We start from the raw sequence: 20520 nt of genomic DNA, 5'->3' as shown, positions 1-20520 counted from the left end.
AATGCAATCGGCTTCACTCACATGAGTGGCTAGCCGCACACGGCTGGCCTTGGCAACAAAGGGGCAACATTGCGAATGGAGAAGCTGCGGGTTTTGTAACACGAGTCCGGGGTGTCAAAAGGCAACGTTGTCTTATCCAGGTTTTTGTCATGTGCGACCGCTTTCACATTCATGATGATGCAGTGGTGGCAAAAGTACTCACTCTAAATTCAAGTGTACTTACAGATACTTGTGTAAAATACTCTGGTAAAAATACTGAATTAAATCCTTAAAGGTTAAGTCAGCACAAAAATGCTCTTTACATTATGTTCCACTAGTCTAAAACACAACATTATGATTAATAGTGCATGTGTGGAATATGAGTTAAGGAGCAAAATCAAGCCATTTTTATCCATCTCAGGTAATGACCAACCACGCACTTGTTTTCTAAATTTGATCATGTGACGTATGCAAGCTCGGTTGTTACTTAAGCCCTGAGCAACTGAGACGTTGTTTTCAGTCGACATCAACTTGTAAAATGGCCGCCCCCAGAGAGAGATAAAAATGGTGGATTTTGCACAAATTCACCTTCCTAAAATGCAACACTAATGAGAATGTAGTGTGCGGACCAGTAGGGATGCACAAAACATATTACTGGAAAGAAAGTTTTTGAGTCTACTTCACTTTTAAAGTTACATGTAGAAATTCTGAAATGTACTTAAATACTAAAGTAAATAAATATATTTTAATTAATCATTAATCATTGCTAACCTGGCGCAAGGTGGAAAAAAACAACTATTTATTAAACTTGTACAGTTTTTGTACTAAGAATAAAAAAATCCCTGGACATACCTTTGCTCATGACAAAAAACGCTAAATTAGATTATGATAACTGAAAAAAAAATACACATTATCTGCATGGATTTTTTGTAGCCGACATCAAACGTTACCCTCAAGTGCATTGCGAATATCTTGCTTCTCTTCGTCTTCAACGTTCCGTTTCATGTTCCTGCATGTCGCTGCTCTCCCTGTTTTTCCGCTTACAAGACCTCACAATCAATCAATATCTTCACCGCATTGCACGTTAACGCTCGATATTGATGTCATTTTTTTGATGACGCATCATTAACTATGGAGCTTTAAAAAAAGTAACAAACCATAGTCAGGAGTAGAAACTACAGATCTGTTTACAAATGTAAGAAGCATAAGTAAAGAAGTCATCAGATAAAAATATCCTCAAGTTGAGTACAGATACCTGAGAATGCTACGAGAGGTCATGCGCCGGAGTTTGTGATCAGAATTGAGGGTCTGTGTGTGTGTGTGTGTGTGTGTGTATGCTATTGGTGATCAATTCGGACCAATGTTGCAAGGAAGCGAGCTGAAGGAGGTGTTTATTCGCAGGCTGTAGGTGATAACAGAGCCTACAGACTCCTGCCAGCAGCATTTGCCTTGCAGCCGCTCTAAGCCACAGATTAGCCTAGTGAGGAGAAAAAATAACAGGCCTGTCTCGCTGCCTACGAAGCCATCCGCAGAGAGACAGAGCGCAGAAAGGCAAAGAGACCTCCCTTTCTGCTCGCTCCTCTCATGCAGAATCCCTCACTCGTCACCGTCGCCCCATCGCGGGCTGCGTGTAATCCTGGCAGCCATCTTAGAGCTTGGCAGCCATCTTAGCATTGGCGGTGGCTCCGCATTCCAGGTAACTGACGGCACTGGCTCCCAACGCACGAGGCTGCGCGCGCACCCCTGATACATTGAGCCCCTCATAGACGGACAAACACTCGAGAGTAAACATGCGAGTGCCAATGCAAGCTGTTGGGAAAACAACCCGACTACACTGGACTTTTACCGACGTGTAGTATTTCGCCACAGGGCTCGAGAATATTGTAAACACTCCATTTCTCGCACCTTCTAATCACTGGTTGGAAGATCCAGCCACAACTACTCCATATACAATGTGTACACAGTGAGCCCGGGGCGTATCTGTGTGTGAGTATGTGTGCAGTCCCAAGACCGCAATTAGCCTCCAGAATTAGCCAGCTGCATTAAAGATGCAGCTCTACATCGCTACAAGAGGTTATCAGTTTTACTGGAAAGCCACACAGTGATCATACTGTCGGGTCCGCTGACTGTTTATCACAACTGGGCCAGTTAGAGTCTATAACAGCCACAACCCGTCGAAATTCGCAGCCAGCCCTTTATCTCGCCACCCAGACCACGAAGCTGTGGCCTCCGCACCTCCAATCAGAGCTCTGCAGGCCCCTCGGACAACCCTCGACCTCGAGTAATCCCCCTGCCGCTCACTTCAAACCTTTCAGCTTCATGCCGAGCTCCTCCCAGCCAGCACGGCCTAATTAAGACAGCGTAACGTCGATGCACTGTCAAATGAGGTCACTTCGGAGCCAAATTTGGCACATATGAGTGAAAGATTTGGAATGGAACAAGTGAGAAAAACAATGACAGGTATTACATAAACTGTCACATTTTGAGATGTGTCTTGAAACTGCAACCTGATTTGACACTAGATTAATACTGGAACTGGAACTATATAAAACACAGTAGTGACATAATTATATGGAATAAAAAAGAATTACATGTTTTCTTTTTCATCACGCGTTCTCTTCTAACATACATTGTGCTGCTTATTGTGTTGTGCATGTCTTGGCCACCTGGGGGCAGTATGAGACAAACAAACCAATATGACAGTATTATTAGTCATTCTTCGCAGAAGATAAATAACATATGCCTGTGAGTATTGCTATATTATCTCTCTTCAATATGTTGCTTCATATAGTCATTGCTTCTAGAGTAACAAAACCACCATAAAGATGCCAGTGTGCACGTGTTATTTCCCATTGTATTGTTCACATTAAGATAGCGGACAATATGTATTTACTTAAAATACACAATGTATAATTCTCCTTCCTTTGTTTAGTTGGAGCAAACTGCTGTTTGTGGTGCAGTGAGTTTAGTTCACTGCCACCACACAGACCTCATGCCTCAAGTTTGACGGTTCATATCTCAAAAAGTCAGGTCAATCCTATCTCAAATTAATCACCTATTGTGAAATCTAGACTTGTTAGCTATAGTCTGTTGGATGAATAGCAAAGAGCCGCAAAGTGGTTTTAAGTCACTAGCGTTGTGCTGCCCCGAAATGAGCTTGAGGATGGCTATATAATGTAAAGATTCCTTGTTTATTTAAATGATGTTTGATGTAAATGAGATAAGTATTACTTTTCAGGCTCAATAGCAGCTCAACATTCCCAACTGGCTGGTGTAGAAGGTTCTACAGACTACTGTACCTCCCACTGTCAACGCTCACATATTTCTGTGGCTTTTTCCTTTATCAGTTCCATCTGTAGAGCATTTTCCTCCCCGCCCCATTTTGCCATGTGTGACATATGGTCCTCTCTAAGCGCTTCCATTCCTGTCGTTTTATGAGACTCAAATAATAACTCTGAAACCAAGCCTACGACTTTCCACTTGCCACGACTTGCTGCAATGTGGATCTTGAAATGAACTAAACCTGTTTTTTTTTTTAAACTCCGTTTTGATGAAGCACCAACACCACAATGTCATCTATTAGCCATAGGTTAAGCTCGGCTAATAGACTTGTTGGATTTTGCTGTTATACGACTGGTGTGAGAGGTCAGATCAAGTTAGACCAGCAGACAGCCAACATGGCAGAGATGAGCACCAAAATAGAGTTCTGAAGGTGGGCGGGGGGGGGGGGGATTTCCAGATTGCAACTCACTGAAATGAGCTATAGAAAAATTTTGTACTACAAATGAAAATCCCTCAAATCAGGCAAAATTTAAAAGTGAGGAATTAACATTCCTAAACACTCCTTTGTATTTTTTTTTTTTTTCACGTATGATTAAAAAACAAGTATGACATGTTGATTTTATCCATCTTACTGGGGCATGTGTCTTACCCGCCATAGGATGAACGATTGGCTGTTAAAAAACTGCATTTGTTTGTTTACATTCAAGCTCCTCTTGAAGCAAATGTGAATGATATTATGCCTGCTGTGATCGCTAGATTACAATTTCAGGATTCTGACCACAAACATCTTTGGTCATACTGGTCATTGGAGACTTCAGTCTTGCTCCTCGACTAAAATCTTTACACAACATGTGCACATCAATGAAATGAAACACTGCACATCCTGTGCGCTGAATGTCAAAGAACAGGGAGCTCTTGTATATTTTAATTAGAAATGAGTGCTTTATTCAGCTATTTTTCATTGTATTATTTTTTTTATTGTTGCCTTTTATGTTTTATTTACAGAACTTTGTTGCAGCTGTGGTTGCTGTGAAAGAACTCCAGAAATAAAAAGCTGAGTTGATTATTTAAGATTAGGGTTGTTCCAATCAGGGTTTTATGCTGTCAATTTTGATACCTATGCATCCATCAGTGACATTCGTTGAAACAGATTCTGATCACATGGAGTCGCTTTGAAATAATTTAGAGCTGCTCACGAACGATTATCATTTTTTCCATTAAATAGAGGAATCAGATTCAAAAACAACAAAAACAAAACGTCCTATCCAAATTTGGCATGCAGCATTAAGGAAAAGAGGAGGAGCGGGAACGCAACACTGAACAAAGGCTGATCTCTACTATGTTTCGAGGAAAATCAGTTGATCACGATCGATTACCGATCAATCGGATCATCTCTAAAAGGTTAGATAAAATACCATGTTCGAGAAAGAAGAAAAGTTGTCAAGCATTTAGTACAAACTGTCGCAGTAATTATACGAGCTGATTCATTTTTATGCATTGTAAGTTAAATGTTTTACGATAATATGAATCAAACATTGCTTTTTATTGGTGACTAAAATAGCAGCAATGATGTTTAATATATTGTAAATTAGGTCTGACAACTACACTGCTGATATGTGAAGCTTGTGCACCGTAATAGAAAACAATACTTTGTCATATCAATCTGTGTCTGCAATTGTGTGCGTCGCCATGTGTTGCTTCTATCTGACTTTTTTCTTTGCTGGAACAATTGCAACTCCCGTCTCCCCACTTCTCCACCGCCACCTCCTCCTCCACTCTGCTCTTCTCCTCCCCAAAACACAGGATCACGGCATACAGCCTCCCAATTGGGTTTCGCTTAAGAGGTTTATCGGTATGTTGCTAAACATTCTGACCTTTTTTTAATCCTTAATGCGCTTAAAATGTTCCAAAACCTCCTAATCCCCCTGGCTATCCCACACAGATGTTCACGGCGCTCTTTTATTGGATATTATTTCATTATTTTTCTTTCTAACATATATGTTTTTTCTTACATTTTATTCAAGTGCATCTAATACAGAAGGGAATATTCCATTACACATACATTTCACATTGAGCTAAGCCAGATGTATGAATGTGACTTATTTGTGGAAAATTAATAAAAAAATAAATAAATACATAAAATAAAAAAAGGTTTCAATGAATAATATTAAGGACACTCTGAAGAGCTCAGTTTTTTCAAAGTGCTGTGCGTACATATGGATATTCATGTGAATCTATTAGCGTATGGATGTATGCATTTGTGTGACTGTGCCACTCACAGCCAGGCAAACTGTTTGGCGAGGCGTGTGTGTGCGTGTGTGTGCGTGTGTGTGTGTGTGTGTGCATGTGTAGCAGGTGTGCCAGGCTGCCTTGCGCAGCTTGCTGCCCATCTGTGCTCCCGTCTGTGTGCCGCCTGCGCCCACGCTTTGCCAACAGCGCCGCACCACAGCAAGAAGACCCAGGAGAGAGGGATGCTGAGAGATGAGGGAGGAGAGGAGGTGGGGGGGAGGGATGGAAGGAGGAGCAGAGACAGGAGGAGGGAGAAGGGGGATTACAAGGAGGGTAGGAAAGGGAAAGAGAAAGAAAGTGGGAGCGGGAATGGGGGGGGTGTGTGTGAAGGGTCCAGAGAGTATACATGAACTTGCAGGGAATGGGCGGCGTACGATGTGGGGTTGCTGAGTGGAGGTTTTAGAAGGTTGGGGGCGGATCGTGGCTGGCTGGATGCCCATACATGCCCCCATTTCTTTAACGCGCTTCGTTCCTTCCTGTTCGGCCCTCCCTCTCTTGATTCTTTTTCCTCTCAATCGACCGCAATGTCTTGTCTTCATCAGTGCAGATTACTGTGGACCTCCGGGTTACTTTTCTCGAATCACACACTAAAATGTGACTTTTGACAGGAGTTTTATTCTATGGAGGTTAAAAATTTACTAGATTAAATTCCAATATCGATACATATTGAGAACAGGACTCCAAAAGGAGAATTATGTTACACAAATACAAACATGTCTCGAATTAAAAAATTATAAATATTTTCATGGCGGGACGAAAGAGATAATGTCAAATAAACTATTTAAAATAAAACAACAAAAATGAGCCACTGGACTGCTGCTGGTATCGCTGTAACCCGTGATGTTCTCGGAAAGGTTAAATATTCAGGAAAAAGAAAACAAGTTGGAAATAATTCTATATTCAGGCACTCAATTGGATAACAAATGTCAAACGCCTTTTAAGGATTCAACATTATCAGTGACCCAGTGGCCCGGGACTAATACGCGACAGTTCAGGGCCACCCAAAGTTCGCTGACACAGGCCTGACCGAGCCAGTACAGATTTCATGAATAGAATGAAATCAATATTCAATATTCAGTGTTTTGTTTTCATCCACATAAATGTATCATCACAATTAATTTTATTCTGCACTTCATAATTTTTTTATACTTTTTTTTTCACAGTTAAATACTTGTACAAGATATTAAGAAAATGTAAAATATTAAAAATTCATTTAGATTTTACACCACTCAATGATGTATTATGACCCAAAAAAATGTCAACACAAAGTAATATTGGAGGGTTAAATAATACTTGATGCAAAATAATTGCCCAAAAATGTCAGCTTTATTTTTTTTTTAGGGCTCAAAACACTCCCCAAAAAATCCCCGAAGTACCATTCACCGGCCTCATCAAGGTGTTGGTCACAAACAGTGCGCAGGCATGCAGTAATTACCGTGCTAATTCCCTTCAGGTGTGTCACTGAGGTGTACTTGACACTTGAAACATTTGTGTAAGCCACTGGGGAGAGTAGTTTATGCCTGCTATCGGCAGCAGTTTAAAGAAGTATAGATTTTTAAAAAGGCAAAAAAAAAAAAAAACATATCTTAAGACTGGGAAACATTGTTGCCAGTACCAATATTCATTTTTACCATGTGAAATCTCCAAGTGTCTAAATTCACTGTATGACAATAAAATCTCTACGCAAAATAAAGATGAAACTGTTGCTTGGTGTCGGGTCAGTCTCTGGTTCGACGTCTATTGCCTTGTTAAATCAATTATGAATTTATTTTCACATACTGTAGGCTAGTTTATACCCAATTAAAACATGGTTTGCACACATGCTGTTTTTGCTTGAACAAGAGTACTGTATATGAAAGGTACTTTACCAGATATTTTACAAAGTGCATACCACAGCGCTACCATAGAAAAAAAAAGAAACACTGTTTTCTGCTATATTAACCACATCTGGCCACAATGTTGGCAGGTTCATCTTTGGGCCAAGCTGTACTTTTTTGAAGCGAGTTTTGTTAACATCACACAGGTATTATATTACAGCTCACGAGACCGTAGGTACTTATTGACGACAACATTGGTTCCTATATGACTGACTGGGGTCATTTCTATTCAGAACAGTCTGCATTTGCTGCATGTGTGTGTCTATGGCCGGGGGCCCCAGCACAGTTCATGACCCAGCCTAACAGAGTGTGAAAGTCCCCCCGTCGAGTTGATACTGATATAACTGTCCCCTAAGTGGTGTTGACACCAGCATTATTACCCTGTCAACCTCCATATCTACTCAGCTTAAAGGAGTCAACTGCAGCAGGGGCCTAAGCCTGTTAAGGGACAGTGTGTCTGCACCGTCCCGCTTCAGCCCAAATCAATACAGCTACACAAAGGCCGGAAAGGGAAAGAGTAAGAGGTACACGTGTGGGAAGTGGGTGGGGTGGTGATGGGGGCTAGGAGAGAAGGAAAATATACACATCGACTTTCACTGCTACCAACACAGTGTTTGCTTGATGCAAACAAACGTCACACATGCTGAAGGTGTGGCTGCAGTGAGGGATTATCTCCACCAGGTGGCGATTTCCTGGCACGGGGAGCCCATGGTGAAATGCAAATAAAGCAACAAGGCCTTGGGCCAGACTCCTGGGCTAGCTCAGACTTCACTCTCTAGACTGCACAGAGAAGCAGGCCTGCCACAGAGAGACAAAAGACAAAGACATGAAAAGGGAAGGAGATGCGAAGTACGGCGCCGTGAACGTTGGCGAGATACGAGGAAGAGTTTATCCCTACTGCATTTTGCTCTGCGATAGCAAGATCCAACACAGTGCAGGCTGAACACTAACACCGTCGGAGGGAAAGCTAAACAACCAAAGGCTTCACACTCACACACAAGGCTGAGCCAGGTGGTTGTGATGCAAAAAAGGAGTTTGAGGGCTCAAAAATGAAACAAGGCATAGTGACAAAGTTCTAAAATCAAATTCAAATGCCCATAAGTGGAATCCAACTGTAACGTGTTTCTGCCCTGGCTGCTCAGTGGCTAAAGTGACAGAATGATAGAAGGTGCACACTACGATAAGTTTTGTCACTGCTTTTAGCGTTTATGTTAACACCCTTTCATTCAAGAATGACTTAAAGGGGAAGTAGAGTCAAAAATGTTCTTCCATTTGCGGAATATAAATTAAGCAGCAAAATTCTCCCGTTTTTTCCATCTCCAGGAGGCGGCCATTTTGTCACATGCTGTCCATTGAAAATGACATCACAGTTGCTCACTTGCCAGTAAAGATCATTGAGAATGTATTTTTTCCATTATTTCACCTGCGGAAAATTGTTGACCAGCATCCAGTAATGGATTGTGTGTTCGACCTTTTACGCTCCACTATAACAGCTACTAAAGAATGAGACAAGTATTTGCAGAAAGGCTAGAGCAGCATAAATCAGATCACTATCTAACACGTGTGACCATGAGAGGAGTACGAGCAAGTAGTAGGGAGTATAGGGAGTGTACACGGCAGGAGAAGCTATGAAATCTGACACAGACAACGTCTCGAGACAAGTGGAGTAACGGTACAAAGCTGTGAAGTGTTGTAAAAACAGAGGAGGACAAGTATGAGGCGGGAAGTGGGGGAAGGCCTCTGTTGGGATTTGGGTTTTTCCTCCTTCACCATCTCTTCCTGCAGGCCCCATTTTTTTTTGTATGAGTCCTAATACACTCTTCCTCCCTGGCCAGCACTGAAGAGGTTCTTTAAGGTAAGCTTCGTCCTTGTGCTACAATTGGAACAATCTTTGCCTCCATATGCTCATTAGCTTTCTTTCTTTGTGAGGTCACTTTCAACAATGTTGACCACCTGCTTGCTTTTCATACACGGCATTTGTTAGGTTAACAGTCTTTTCATGTAGTTTTCTCAGTCGTCGTCAGCCCGTGAGCATTTCTTCGCAAGGCACATAAAAGAAAGTGAACTACACGAGCAGAGCGCTGGCGCACTCGACAGCCAAGGACACGTCGATAAGAATGAGAAAACATCCTCAACACAGTCACACACAAACACGCACTCACCCGCACATCCACAAAGTGATACCGACGAAGGTTGCCAACTCCTCCAAAAGCTCCGCTGAGATAACGACGATAACAAAAATTCCTGCCGCAGCCAAGTATGTCTCTCACGAGGAACACTTCAATGAAAAACCGTAGCAAATGCGCCACTTTACGAACATAACAATACATCAATAAGTCAGTCGGGTGAACGCATCGAACTGTAAAGCAAGAGACCCAATTACAACGGAACTCGTAAACTAAAATCTCTGGAGAAATGCAACAGAAATAATGATCATTCTGTTGGGAATGCATCCAGTCATAAAGCCCGTCTTGAATTTTTCTTTTTTTTTTTAAATAAATAAAACAGTGTTATTTCAATAAGCCAATATAACATTCTGGGTAGCATAGTTGGGTTTCCATGGTGACAAAATTAAAACTGGAGATTGTTGCTCCCTACTGGGCTGAGCGGACACAATGCGTGTGTCCCATTGAGAAGTATGAACACCCCAAGTGACTCAATCCTATCAAACGATGCCAAGAGGAGAGAGGGATGACTGCTTGGTGGTTGATGATCAAAAGAAAAAAAGAGGATACTCGCAGGGAAGGCAATAAAGAAGACACAAGGCATCATATAAGTGAAGGGAAGCTCCAGGAGAGCAAACTTGATCAACGCCGTCACACTGTCAACATGACAAACACACAATGCCGACGAGCAGGATAACGAGACGCTGGAAGAAGGGTCAACTTTGACCTTTTGGCAACAGCCACAAGTGGAGAGGAAACTCAATGTGTGTGAGTGAGCAAGCGCAAACGAGTAAGCCGAAACACACACACGCGCGGCCATGGAATGAAATTGCCCAACGGAAGCCGTGTTAGTGGAAGCTTGATGAGGGTTGATGCGAACTTATTTTGTCAGCGTGTCTTTAAAGTGCGGTTTAGGGTTGCTACGCAGACTGGCGATTAAAGAGAGCGTCTGGCTCGTGAAGTAAACAGTTCGACCACAAAAAAATAACACACTCCAAAGAGAGATCGCTAATGTTCAAACACACACACGCGCCCGCGCTCAGAGCGCAGGGACAGTCTTTGTCCATTGTACGGCATGGCGAGGACAGATGGAGAGGCTTGCCAAGGGTGAGGTCATGTGAGGGAGCTGGAGCCTGGCGCAACAGCGAGCTTGAGGTCAACCCACTAACACTAATAGGGTCAACACCGTCGCTTGACTTTTAGATGCAAGACATACTGCGGACGTAAACAGGTAGCGTATAAGACCTGGATGGAAGATGGATGGACCTTATCAAAGTATGCCAACTCAACTCAAATTTATCGACAGAGCACTTCAGCTGAAACAAAGTGCTCGACATAAATTAAGATCAAACATAAAACAATCCAGTGGCGCCTTGAGATATCATTGACGCGACTTACACGATCAGTCATTCGACGGATTTTTGCAGTGGACTCAACTGAACTCACTTCACAAAAAGTAGCACCTTTGCAAATAGTTAAGACATTTTCAAAAATGTTGCTGTAAGATGTTTAAGACCACTCCTCGATGTTTTAAACGAAACATAAAACACACAGCTTAGCCTTTAGTCCGCTAGCTCACAGCTAACGCCAACACATGTGGGGAAACGCATGTATCGGTCTTTTAAGCAGCTGATGTTTGAACTGACATTTGAACAGAAACGGTGGGGCAACACATTTAGAGATTCAATCTAAGAGTACCTGTACAGTATTTGACGACCCCTGGAAGACTAGCGACCTCTTTGTGGAAGCTAAAGGAGATTGTGATAAAAGTACTCTGTCATAAATGCTTGATCCTCTGTGAGGAGCTGAGACGATCTGACATGTCGATACGATACAGACGTCCATGGACAGTTGACCTGTCTGTCCGTCCTATACTGCCCCCAGGTAGCCATGTCATGCCATTCAACCGATGCAAAGTATGACAACAACTGTTGAATTATTTATAATTCCATTGACTGCAATTATGGAATTACTATATGATTTTATTAAGTACACTTTCATGGAGCATGCCTTTCCTTTATAAAAAAAAAAATATGTTGCAATATTTGTTGTTTTTGGGAAGGACGATGCTGGGACAAATTCATGACATTTCCATTCATTTTAATTGGCAAAGAGTGAGGATAAGCCGCACCGATAATGGATGGATGGATTTGAGAAAACGCTAAGTGACATAAATGAACTTATATTGCAATGAATATTGTACTACTGCTACTACTACTATATATCACAATAATTATAGAAAATGAAGAAAACTTTCTTTTTAAGTAAAAATAATAAGTGGGGTTGTCAGCAACTGTGCTATATGCAATGCATTACTTGGCTCCAACCAGTGGTGGCGCTGCTGACTCACTGTATGAAGAACACTATGACTTTGGCTAGTATAGGGCCTATATCCTTGAAGACGTCAACCACAGCAAAACTCTACGCACTATTCTAACAATAATAGTAGAAAAATGAGAGCAGTCAGTGCCTTAAGAAGACACAGATCCAGGTATGGTAACTCCTCAATTGAAACAAATAGTAATACTGCATGAGAACATGTTCTGCTCTGTACATCAACAAGCTAGTCCAACAAATGTTCTCAGCCTGGATTGCTCTGAACAGCTTGGCCTGGCCACAAACAAGAGATATCACCTCCACAGACAAACAGATCAACTAATCAGGATATAGATGTACAGTAAAGCAGACCACCATCTGTCAGCTGGCATAGGCACTCATTAGGAAGCTGCATCCCTGACGCATGAGGTCAGTCTGTATGGGTGTGTGAGTGCAAAAAAAAAAAAAAAAACGTACATAAGATGGGCAAATGAAGCCTGCCAAGGATTTACGTTTAGGACTTGTGAATTTCTACGTACCGTACATATTACTTACGATTCCGGACGCATTAATAGCCTTTTAAGGTGAGATGGTTAACATTTTGGTTGTTTAGCTGTACACAGCCAATGTAATGCAGTCAGCATTTATGCACTAAGTGCAAATATAAGATTTGCAGTTAGGTGCAAATAGTCTACAGTTACAGCTGATTATGATTGTGTAATAAGCAAAATATATAAATAGTTTCTTTCCATGGTCTCCATATTGAGGATTTGCCTGAAACTCACTCCCATTTTAGTTGTAATTGTAATTTTTAATGTGTATATATATATATATATATATATATATATATATTTTTTTTTTTTTTAATTTAAGTCCTTGAATGTCATATACAGCAAAGTCATGCCGACATTTTGATAATTTACCATATTTGTGGGATTTTACCCCAGACATGTTTTGTAATATTATTTCTAAAGGTGCATAGTTCCTAGTCACAACCATTTGCTATTCATTCAATGCGGGCTGATTAGAGGGCAGCAGGTGACTCTCGAGTACTTGCCAAACAGTAGCAGCCTTTTTCTGCCTTTTGGTTGCCATTCAAATCCTGTCTGCAAGTCACACCTCTCAACTTTATTCCAATAGCCCTAAAAAAAAAATGACAGTTGTCCCAAAATGCACACCTTCACCGCCTCTGTGACGCAGCCCAAACTGTGCCAGTCCTTACATTGGTCGTCTGAAGGTATCACACATTCCACGTGAACGCATCTGATGCATTCCCTCACAACTTGAGATGGCACTCATCAATTGATCTTGCTATGATACCGATTCATGTGACTGCACGACTGTTTATATAAAGATCACATTGGCCCCATCACATCCCGGCGCTTAGCTATTAAGCCCATCCTGCTTAACGTCTCCACACTAATTCTAAATCTAATTCACCTCCTTACCGAAATCACCCCACACATCATCCCGCGGCTAAGCTACAGACACACTCGATATTGGACACGTGGTCACTGGCGCTTGCTATTTCACTGAGCTTCGACCTATGACCCTAATCAATTACAATAACTGTCCTCCCTGACGCCGCACCATGAACATAAAATACCTAAGGGACTTTACTATCCTTGTTGCAAAATGTGCCAAAGCCATTAAACCGACATATGGGCTTTTAACCACACTATATAGAGCCATGAAACAAGAGTATGTTCGCATGTATGCTGCGGCAGCGGTTGTATATGAGCAGACCAGATCCCCTGTAATCTAAGAGGTGATGTAATGCCCGATGCAGCCGCCATAATATGTTACATAACCTTATAAACGGCTTAAGTCCCCTTGGGTTGACTGGGTTCATTTGAGGTATGAATGGCTACTTTGTCGGAGGGGGGTGGGTAATGTATAATAAGTTAAACACCAGAGAATGCAAAAGTCAGTAATCAGAGGTGGCAAAAGTACTCAAACTTTGTATTTAAGCAGATGTAGAGATTAAAAAAAAAAAAGGCCAGTGTAAAAGTATCATTAATGACAGTTTGAATGGTAGTCGACAATTTGCATGGTTACACATACTCAAAAAAGTAGACTGACTTTGTTAAGATTTGTTTAAAAAGCACCATCGGAGGAGTATGAGATGCTATGAGGCGCTTACAAAATGGCTGCATTTAGTCTGTGAAACTGACTGTAGTCAAATGAGTATTAACATCCACCCCCCACACACAGCAACATACCTCCTCGGCCCCCGACTGTTCTTAGCTGAGAGGGAAAGCTTTTGATTTGGTTGTGACTGGCAGCTCATGTAAACACTGCATCAGCCAGTGAGCGATAGTGGAGACCGGGAGAGATTTGAACCACTGCCAAAAGCTGTAAAGCCAAGTTTGGCCCTATAGCGCTCTGTGCGTGTGTGCGTGCATGCGCGTGTGTGGTGAAAAGAGGGTTTGTACGTGCAGCCATGAGTGAGTTCATACTGTATGTGTGCACATGTGTGTCTGCGTTTAACCCATTTATGTAACAGACGGGGTCCTTGGGTTCAGGCAAATTTAAAGACGAGCAAGAAGGGAAGAAGGAGTGGGGAAGAAAAGTTGAGGAGAGAGAGCTATAGGGGGAGCGTGAATTAATAAGGGGTGAGGCAAGCCACAGTTTGCCAGGAACTGAGAAAAAGTAGAGAAGAAGTGGGACGATACTTGGGAGAGGAGACAGCAAAAGGGGAACATTGAAGAGTGTGGACAAAGGACATTAGGGACAAAGTATTTTTTTTTTTTTCGTTTACAGCAACAACAGAATACGTAGAATTTATCCTCAAATTTACGCGGAAAAGTGGCATTTTGCCACAAGAGTGTGGCAGACGCAGCATCACGCAATCAGATAATTAGAGGCGTGATGGTGTCAGTGCCTGGCATGTTTTATGAAAGAGTTGTCGGTCAGCGACATTTGCTTTTAACACGCTGGGAGTCAAAACTTCACACCTTGCTCCAGCCTCTCAGGCATTCACTTACTGTACACAGTTAGCGCGCAGCTTGGATTTCAGCTCCGATTCTATCTCCCAAGGCGGAAAATTGTCAGGTCGACTCCATTCCAACTCCCCCCCAAAAAACCTTTACAGGCTGTGTAAAAGGGGTTATTGTAAGTGGTTTAATGGAGACTGACTATTGCCACATTTCAAGCCCGACAAGTCAGTGTGAACACTGAAATACGTTCCCTCAGCAAGAGGAGGGACGGGAGTGTCAAGATGAGACAGGTACAGAAACGGGAGAGACAAAAAGCATGAAAGCAAGATAGAGGAGGAACTAGACTGAGGGCGAATGAGAAAGAGAGCGATAAAAAAGGGTGGAAAAAAAGCATGAAGGCCTGTTTCTGGTGGGACTCCAAGAGCCAGCATCTGTTTGGCTACAGCTCAGAAAAGTCTAGTGTTTCACCCTGCAGCGCCCGGGGGAATGCTATTCCAGGCTGCATGGGCTTCTATGAAAAACAGCTTTATGTGGAAAAGGGGAGATGGAGGGAACCGGAGAAAGAGCGGCAACAAGGGAAGGAAGGAAAGGAGGAGGGTGTGGAGAAAGAAGAGGAGAAGGAGGAGGAGGAGGAGTGGGGGGGGGGGGGTAAACGCGGTGACACCAGCAATCAGGGGTGCCGTAAATGGCAGGAAATAGTTAACGATTCTTTGGGCCCGTAACTTACAAGGAGTTTCAAAACATATTAGTGCATTACATTAAATGCTTAATGGGCCCCCTTTTTTATGTGTTTCCATGGGGCCCAACCCCTAAAGAGCGCAGAGGGAGAACGTGGAGTGTGTGAGTAAGAAGAATGACTAAGCGCAGCACTGTGTTGAAGTTGGCAAGTGACAAAAGCTAACGAGTAAAAAGCTATTTCACCTGTTCGCCACCCAACAACAACGGAGCCGACTGTACCCTGATGGAGGGGAAAAAAAGTGGAGGTGAGGGTTAATGAGGCAACCCAAGGAAATACACACGCACACACACACACACACCCCTTCTGTCCTAACTCGGCATCTGGGCAAGGCCAGCTGTGTTGTGGCTCGGAGCCCGGGGCCTCCTCACCTGTCAGTCAAGCAGCTGACAGCCTCAAGGGACTACAAACAGCTGGCAGACAGGTGCGGCTGCCATCCGCAGCCCCGACCAACACCTGCGCATGTTCACATGTAGATGTACACTAGTGCAAACTGGTTTGTTTGTCGTCGCCGCATGCACACGACATGAAGGGCCTCGAAGAAACATGCTATATGTCAGTGATTCACGCAAAAATCTGACGGCGCGACCCCAAACAAAAACGTCACAAAAACTTGATGGACAGGTTAATTATCTCCCTTGTGACATCTTGTAGAAGAGTTTTTAATTGTTCTTCCTGTCATTAAACGTCACTGACATAGATAGTTGAACAACAATCCATTATTTGAAATGGTATTTCGTTTCAGAACCCCCACGATAGACAAAAATCTGTTTTAATTTTACGTTTTTTTTTGCATAATGCACCAATGAAGTTCAGGTATTATTTTTTAGCTACTTGGAGCCGCCATTCTTTCGTTTTACACAGTAGTATCTGCGACTTTGAACATAATTTATTATGGCTTTCGAAGGCGGAGCCAATGAGAGTGTAGTGTTGGCTGTTGATGTCTCAGAATGGCGGCTGGCTGTCAATTGGCTAACCGTTAGCTAGCCTGGACATCCTCTGGGCGACTGTCAATTTTGGTCACGCAGCTATCGTGTGAATTTGCTTGTTCCACGTTTATTTTGCTGTCGTTTGTTCAATGAAGTGATTGAAAGTGCTGTGGCGGTTCTGTCAAGGGAGGGATTACAATTCGTTCTAGCTATCAGAGGTAGGCTACATTAAATTAGCTAATGGTGTATGTATACTTGAACTTAGAGTGCAGTTGTGTAAGATAGTTCTGCTTTACAGTTGACACACTGCACTTCATATTCTTCTACGTGTGAAATAATCCCAAACATTAAACATTATCTTTTACACGCTCTTTCCTCCTAGCTTGCGCTTATTGTGATGTAAAATCATCACCACAAAATCCCACAATACAACAAAAACAACAAAAAATCTGCGATTAAAAAAAAATAAAAAAGTACAGTTTAAAAATCCAGTGAATGACTGCAGATATTAATAAAAATACATGAAATAATTCCACAGCGGCACACCTGATGATCTCGCAAGTCACACCAGTTCCTATCAGATGGTGACAGATGGCCGGTGAACACACCGCAAACTCTTAAACCAAGATGCACTTAACGGGTTGTCTCGTGCTGGTACAAGTTGGGAAAGGAGGTATTAAAGTGGGACGCGCAAGGCTTAATCAAAAGCAGAGGCACATTTCTCTTGGCAAAACAATGAGCGAAGGCAAAGTTTACATGAGCTAACTGACAGGGAGAAAGAGGAGATGGATGGAGGAGTGAGCAAGGGAAGTGGGAATGGAAGAAAATAAACACACAGGGGAGTGTAACGGTGAATGGAGGGTGCGGGGGGGGCAGCAAGAATGAAAGAGAGAGCGGTGTGACGGAATGAAATCATGAAAATGTGCTTTTCATTTCTTAATACTTCGCCACAGCCGCCCACTATGTCCCTATATAACGCCATGTTTACAGCTCTACTAATTCCAGCTACATTGGTGTAGGTCTGTCTTGTACATGTCTAACTGCTGTTTTGCTAATGTCACATGGCACCTTAAGTTCATCTGAGACTCCACGTGAAGATGAATGCATCATGGGGATAAAGAAGTGAACGGTACTGTAATGATCTGATGTCACAAAAATTTGCTTTGGGCAATAAAACTCCATTCTTGGCGCAAAATGTCACAGGAATGGGCAAAAGTTCATTAGAAAGTCAGAGGGATCCAGACTTTTCTGGAGAGTTGTCGGGTAATGGAGGGCAAAAGATAGACTACACCCTGGACTGGTCGCAAGTAGGGTTGTTCAATACTTTTTTTTCAAACCAATACCAGTATGAGTCTGATACTTTGAGTACTCACTGATACAGAGTACCACTACGTTTAATATGCTTGATATATAACATTTCATTGAACAAAATGACAAAACATTGTGGACAAAACCTTTTTTTCTGATGCAGATGATTCACCAACGTGTCAAACTGTCATAGCATAGCGCCACCTACTGCCAGCGGCCTAAACAAGAACCGGATACTTGAAAAATAAGGCCCAATAACCTAGTATGGGTGCTTGCCCATGCTGATACCGGTTATTAGTAGTCAAATAGGCCGATAACTGATATTTAAATTAAAAAAAAAAAAAGGGGTAAAATGGTGTAAAATTTTTGAAACATACAAACTCCCAAACTTGACTTAGCTTAAGTGTCTTTAAGGGCGTGTTTATTCAACAACTTTAGTGATTTACAACATGTTAAAGCTTTTTTAGAGCTTAGAAAATAGACAACTAAGTTTTAAAAGGGTAACAAAAAGTGGACGGCGCTCCCAGGCTCAGCTGCACGTTTTATAGTTCAATGAAAACAAACATCTCTTTAAAGTTTACTACGGCAAATTGTTTCCTATTAGCTGTAAATTGGAGTAGACCGACATTGATCAAAATTTCGGCAAAGTCTGCGGCAAAGTCTGTCGTCTTACCTTCCTTTGCTCGTGGGACCTCTCCTGTAGTACGTGTGACTCGAGGTGAAAAAGCAAACAGGCAGCTTGCTGCTACCCACTGCACATAGAACCAATCAAATGGTGCTGTGGGCAACCAATCTGCTTCTGCAGGCAGGGCCACAAGCACACTGATAATCGACAAAACGACAAATTTCTGCCCCAATAATCGGCCCAGCCGCTAATCACTCTATCACAAGTCAATATAAAAAGTTTACACACCCCTGTTTAAATGCCAGGTTTTTGTGATGTGAAAAATGAGACTAAGATACTAAGATGAGAAGAAAACTGGCCAAGGCACCAACAGCAACATTGAAGGAACTGCAGGAATTTTTGGCAAGTACTGGCGTTTTAGTACATGTGACAACAATCTCACATCTCCTTCATGTCTAGACTTTGGGATAGTGTGGCAAAACGGAAGCCTTACTGTAGCGTACAAAGAAAAAAAAAAATGCCCTCTGAAACACGTGTGTAGACATTTTAGATCCACTGCACATTCGTGATTAATCGGGCCAAAGTAAAAGCAATATATTTCAAGATTGATTTCTAGTCAGTGCAACACAGAAAGCCAATTTATATAGATTATTATCATACTGTCTCTTAAAAGCTTGTCTCCATCGCGCAGTTGGGCTCAGTTTAGAAATGGGCATAAAAATTGATTAAGACTTGATCAATTATGTGAAACCAATTGTTGATTGATGTCTTGCAGCAATCATAAGAGAGTGCACTTCTTGGCTGCAACCAGCAGAGGGATCGTCTCAAAAAAAAAAAAAAAAAAAAAGCTCTGGACATTTTTTTTTCTCAAATATTAACTGTTACGCTCCAACTGAAGAGCTCTTTCCCAAATTGATATAAATGAGAGAAATCATTTTTGTAGCAAGTAAAAGTAGCTCTACAACTAATTGAAACGTATGTCTCATAATACACAATTGAGCTAAGCTTAGTCACTTTCCTGTTTCAGTGGAAGACTCTCATAATAATTGCAAAGTTGTGTAGAAACAATGTGACATCAGGGTTTAAGCTCCATCAATTCTTACATGAAGACTTTCTATTGAAATCCGTAAAAAACACCTTCTGTAGTCAACGTAGAGTCCACTGGGACGTATAAGCCTCTACTATCCCCGTAGTAGCAGCTTTGTGGGGATTTCGCTCATTAAGGCCTTTCACTTGTCCGACCTGGATTGATGCCGAGTAAAGCAGCTCCAAAAACTGCCAAAAACCCTGAGGTAAAGCTGGTAAGGGTTGAACGAGGATAGATACTAGATAAAGACAAAGGCAGGAGAAGATTGTTATGTAAGATAGGAGGTGACCGGAGGCCTTCAAAAGTCTTGTGACGGACTCAATCTAACAGTTTCATCTTTTTTCCCTCCATTGGTTGTTCTGAAGTTTTTGGCTGAGAGCACGAAGGCTTAATTTGGGGATCATGGCTTAATTCTCTTCTTTATCTGTCAATTAGATATGAAGATTAAAGTAAACCTTAAATGATTGCGTAAAATTTGTTGCTAAAAAAAAATCAAATACCCTAAAAGGATATGTAAATAATCATTTGGATGCAATTCCGTTGATGTCAAATAGCTAAAGTGACTCAGAATGTGACGTTTAATATGTTTGTATTATCATTACGATATTCAGATATGTATCCGTCTATCGGATACAGTTGGTATTCTGAAAGAAAGTGATTATTCTTTCATATGAACTCAACTGGAGTAAAAGCAAACAAACTACAGCGCCCAAGTTCATGGTGATTAATTGTCATGTCACACAGAGCAAACATGGCTTAAGAGGATTATGCCACAGAAAAAATAAGCTACATCTAGCCATGGTTGGAGAGACTGTTGGGCTCATTCACTTGTTGGTTTTAGCCTTCAAATGGTATTTGCTTACTTAGAAAAAATATACTGCTCTAAAAATAAATCAGTGTTACATGACATTAGCTGGTGTCTGGGCAGCTTCTTTAATGTCATGTTTCCTTTCTATGAATTCTATGAATCGTTTAAACCGCCTATAGG

The 20520-nt window shown here is 41.9% G+C and overlaps 1 protein-coding gene across 6 annotated transcripts in view; it reads right to left on the bottom strand.

The window, feature by feature from the left end:
• Window positions 1–20520, bottom strand: part of nfixa (nuclear factor I/Xa) — a 165954-nt gene that overhangs the window by 30434 nt on the left and 115000 nt on the right. The gene's annotated exons all lie outside the window — the stretch shown is intronic.

This window comes from Idiotropiscis lumnitzeri, chromosome 8 (assembly GCF_059441095.1).
Source record: "Idiotropiscis lumnitzeri isolate Australia: NSW breed Sydney's pygmy pipehorse chromosome 8, RoL_Ilum_1.0, whole genome shotgun sequence".
Taxonomy (NCBI): domain Eukaryota; kingdom Metazoa; phylum Chordata; class Actinopteri; order Syngnathiformes; family Syngnathidae; genus Idiotropiscis; species Idiotropiscis lumnitzeri.
The sequence above is the reverse complement of the archived record's forward strand: the minus strand, read 5'-3'. Positions and strand labels throughout refer to the sequence as shown.